Here is a 5,139-nt window from a genome sequence, read left to right on the forward strand (position 1 = left end):
CACCATAATCATCATTTTCTAATTTAATGTATCTCTTCTTGAAGTAATAGAATGGTTTAGGCCAAGTTGAATTCTAAACTGAATCAAATACACCTATTAATTACACTATTAACTTAGGAATATGTTCAGATGAGGAAAAGCATCCACCAATACATCTGAGTAAACAACTGTGGCAGGCTAGACATTGTAGTTGTGAAACAGTTTTTTGCTTTTGTTTTTTTTAATTTTCAACAAGTTGAAGATCTCAGTTGTCTTTTTAAATTTTTTTTTAATTTTTAATTTTTAATATTTATTTATTTGTTTATTTTAGGCAAGGCAACCCTTGGTTGATCTCACAGATTGTAAAGATCTTGTCACAGTTTACAATCCCTTATTTTTTATTTTTTACACCTACAGCGCCTGGTCTTCCTAGGTGGTCTCCCATCCAAGTACTAACCAGGCCCGACCCTGCTTAGCTTCCGAGATCGGATGGGATCGGGCTTGTTCAGGATGGCATGGCCGTAGATGTCTTTTTTTTTTTTAAATCTCCACAGATGAAAAAAGGTTTTCCTTGCGCTGAAACACCCTGTCTCATGAAATACAAGATTGTATTTCATTTATCTTCATGAACTGCTCTAATTTAACAGTTGGACTGGAAGAGCACACATTACTAACAGGTTTGATCATATAACACCCAAAACCTGGAAACAACAAGTTGGAAACTACACATCCTACAAAATAAATCAGTTACTCCATCAATTCCGTGAGCCTGAGAGTCTGAAAATTGAAGGAAAGTACTTTGAACAGCACTATGTAAAAGCTATGGCCGTGAGGTGTTCAGTTAAGTGCAGCACTGTGTCTTACTCCCAGTTTGCTTTGCAGAAGCATTTATTTTCCAATTTAAATATGTGCATCCTCCAACTTGGGCTACAAAGACTTAATTAAAAATACCGCCACTACCACCAAGTGATGCTTTGGTCAACTAATACTCAGGGACTTGAAAAAATTTTCCCCAATGTTACATAATTTCCTGGGAGCTGGCAGCTTTTCCTCCATCAAGGTGTAAGACTGCTTCGCCTCTTGGTGTTTTGCCATGGAGGGAAAAATAGTATTTAGCAAATAGCAACCAAATCCATCAAAAGGTTAGAATTCTTTTTATTTTAGTGCTCTCTCTTAATGGGCAAAAATTGATTGATTAGTTCATCTAGAACACTCTTAGCCTTAAGGTAGAAAGACTGCTTTGTATACAATAGTGGACTAAATTTAAAAAAGAAAAAGAAAATCAACATTCAAGAATACAATGAACTTCAAAAAAAGAAGAAAATAGAAAAAGCAAGGTCTGAAAGCGTATTAAAATTCTTGTATTTATCTAAAATCTAAAGGATGTATTTTAAATTTTATTGAATTATGTATGTACTGGCTCTTTATGTTAGTTGGAAATGCACTTACATTATGACATCTAAATTCACCTGGATAGTTTATACTATTACCTTAGTTTCCTGAAACTCCACATACTTTTTGAGAAAACAAATTGAAGCGATTTCTCTAGTAAATCTACCTCTATTGCTTCCCTCATCCCGACCCCACATTGTCTTTGAAACTACTTTGAGGAAGAGAATTCTCTGGAAATTTCGTTGATTGTTCAGAGAAGACAAGGGATAAAAGAGAATCTAATTCCTTTCCTCTGGCTAGAATGAAGTGAGGAACTGCCTGAACCATAGTTAAACCCTCTCTTACTCTAATATCTCCTCTAATCCCCTTCTTCTATTTGTTTGGGCATTTGGAAGTACCATGCCCCAACACAATGATTCATATCTTAGGGGAAGAGGTTTTTAAATTTAAGGAAGAATCCTTTTGGGAGCCGTCAAACTATGGGTATTGGCACAAATTCAATGCCAACAGAGATCCCCAAGGTGGGGAAACTTGTTTTCAGTGCGAATAGCTCAACCGTTATACAGCATAGCTGTGCAACAGCTCAATAGCGTTACAGATCAATTTTGAAGCAGCATGGCTGTGAGGTGGCCCTGTTGAGACTCTTCTCTGGTTAAACAACTCTACTCTGGCCTACACCACCTGCTGGTCTGCTCTGCCATACTCTACTCCTGCACCAGTTTGCTCCTCTATGGCCAGACATCTTTGGTGGTTCAGCTTTGGCCTGAGAAATAGCCACTAGTCTTCAATGCAAAGGGAAAATGGGCTCTCCTATCACAGGGGAGCTGACTTATATAGACAGAAGTCCCCACCCTGGTGACTGATTGGTCTGAATTCATGGAAATGAGGATTCCAGACCTTCGCAGTTTGATTGGTCCAAGAAGCACCATTCTGATTGGTCAGAATGAAGTTGCTCTAATTGGTCAGTTAAAATGCTAATGAAGCTATGCAGCTCTGATTGGATGGGGACAGTCTCAGTTCTATTGGTTTAAATAAAATTCCAGGAACTCCTTAATAAGGGCTTGCTCTGATGGCAAGAACACAGTGTAAAAAGGCAGTTCAATGAAGGAGGAAGGCAGCTTAGTGAAGGTTTCTCCCTCAAGAATAGTTTGCATGAGAGGTCCCTGTTCAAAAATGTCTGCTAAGCTCTGCTTTTAAATTTGATCCTAGTTAGCCATTAGGAGTGTTTCTTAATAGGCATCATTTTTTCATCAGGGTCCACAGAGCTTATTAAAACTGCAGATTCTTGAGCTCCAGTCCAGCTCTACTAAGTGTGAATCTCTATGAGTTAGCACCTAGAAATCTTCATTTTCAATAAGCTTCTAGTTGACTATGATTAGGTGGTCATTAAATGAAAAGTGATCTTGAGATTTGCCAAGTGTGAAATGCCAAGCCTTGGGTAGACAGGTGTATTAAATTGATATCATATCTCAGACTATGTACTCAATAAATAGTTAAGTTTGAAAAAAAAACAAAACACCCCAGTATATAAATACAACTTGTTCATTATTTGCAAATGTCTTTCCCTCTCTTTTATGATTTCCAAATAGATATATGACTGGCCTTAAGCATTATTTCACTTTGGTAATTTATAAATCACTGAAAAAAGAAGTTTAGGTAGTATAGACTCTAATTAATGTGGTCCTTATTTACTGTTTAATTCCACATAAGTCATAGAATCCTTGAAATTTATAGCTGGAAGGATTTCAGAAAAAAGTGCAATTTTTTTTTTTTAGGTGAAGAAAGTTTCATGCAGAGAAATTAACTAACTTTAGGATTATTTTATAGATGCAGATGATCTGAAACATTAACGGAAAATTTTAATTGTGATTTTGAATAATTCCCAGTTGTCCGCTTAATTTTCACCTCTTTCCAGTTCAGATGGAAATATTTACAAAAAGAACTACATAAGTATATACAATTAATCATAATCAATCGTGTACTGTCTTGGATTTGCCTAGAACTAAAATACTGAAATGGACACATGGCATTCTGCTGGTTCTAATTTTCCAGCAACATGAAACACTTCATGCTTTTCTTGTGACCGTAGAAACCTTTCAATTTCTTATTATAATTAATGTTATGAAAGGCATCAAAGTGCCTAAATACGTGCCATGAAGTCTGTGAGTGTGAGATGGCTGTTTCTAATACACGCAGAATTTACATGAATGATAAATGTATTATTATCATTTTCTTTGTCTCAGCCTCATGACCTCACTTCCTTAATCTATTAATATTAGGTTTGGACTAGATGATATTTAAGTATCTAAAAGAATGATACACTTAAGGTATAACTGGTATAAAGATAAACGGGTAAAGATGACAACTTTTAATTTAAAACTTATAAAAATGTTTGAGAAATGATCGTCTCTCCCATCACCATCATTTCACTAAAGAGGAACATTTTAGCACTAAGAGTATTGGAAGCACGTAATTTCAAAATGAAGATAACCCTTAAATTGAAAAAAACAAACCTTAGTAAATCACTGTGTTGTTATTATGTTTCTCATACTGCTGTAGATTCATAATAACTTTGCAATGGACTATGCACTGCTCTTTGGGAGCCACTGTTGTAAAGCTCTACAAAGAACTTTGTGTGTATCTCACACAACACTCATCCCTTGAGATGCTTCTAAATAAGGAATTCCTTGGTTTTAGAACAAAAAAGAGTGTGGTAGATGCTTGACAGTATACTCTCCTTTCAGAGATTCCTAGTGAATAATATGATAGATTCAGAGGTCTCTTGAAATATGCCAAAATGTTAACTTTATTTATCATTTTAAAAATTTATTTCAGAGAACATTTTTTGCACATAGTACCTCTTAACATTCTGTAAAACTAATGTTTTGCGTACCTCACTCTCAGAAAGTATTTTATGACTTTCCCTAAATTAGCTCCACATCCTGACCTACTAGCTATCGTTAATAGGTCTGCCATTCTCCCACTCCGCCATGGTAACTTTGAAGGACTCTTTGACTTACAGTTAAGACACATTAGCTAAGTGGATTGGAAGTGGGCCTAACACTGCAGGTGGAAGCTACAGGGCCAGAAGAAAGCCCTAGGAAAGGAAGGAAGGCTGGGTCTTAATGAAGGAAATGGTGTCAGGCGGAGATGGACTAGTTTGGAATTAGTGAACAGGACAGAGGCAGTTAGGAGCAGCCAGGTAGAGCCGATGAAGAGCTGAGCCAGGCTTGTGGGTGAAGAACTCAGAGGAGCCAGCTTTGAAAAGATTGGTAGCAAGTCATGAGGGAGATGGTGTCTTCCCATTCCCATCAGAACAAGGCATGTAAGCCATGTCTTCCAGGTTTTTTCTCTTCCCGATCATTTTGGTAGGTTCAGCTGTGTGTAAGAAGGCCAAAATAACACTGGCTTAAATAAAATAACTTTTATTTCTTTCTCCTATACAAAATTACTTAAACAGTCATAAGCAGTGATTCTCAAAGCCTGTTTCTGGGAGCAGAGTCAGCAATACCTGGACACTTGTTAGAAATGGAAAATTTTGAGACTTTCCCACACTTACTGAATGAGAGGTTCACCAAGCCCTCTGGGTGATTCTGATGCTAAACTTTCAGAATCACTGGTCCAGAGGTAGTGGTCCAGGGCTGGAATGGGGACTCTGCTCCAAGGAGTCATCCAGGAATCCAGAAATCCTGATGCTTCACTCACTATACCCTAGGATGTTTCCTGCACGCATGATCCCAAATGACTTGCTACCAATGTTTTCCAAAG

The 5,139-nt window shown here is 37.2% G+C and overlaps 1 non-coding gene across 1 annotated transcript; it reads right to left on the reverse strand.

Annotated features, from left to right (window-relative positions):
• Positions 1 to 387: 387 nt before the first annotated feature.
• LOC112469847 lies at positions 388 to 506 on the reverse strand. The gene has a single exon (XR_003042738.1). It is a non-coding gene; the product is annotated as a 5S ribosomal RNA (ribosomal RNA).
• Positions 507 to 5,139: the final 4,633 nt, after the last annotated feature.

Source organism: Pteropus alecto, unplaced genomic scaffold (assembly GCF_000325575.1).
Source record: "Pteropus alecto unplaced genomic scaffold, ASM32557v1 scaffold86, whole genome shotgun sequence".
Taxonomy (NCBI): Eukaryota; Metazoa; Chordata; class Mammalia; order Chiroptera; family Pteropodidae; genus Pteropus; species Pteropus alecto.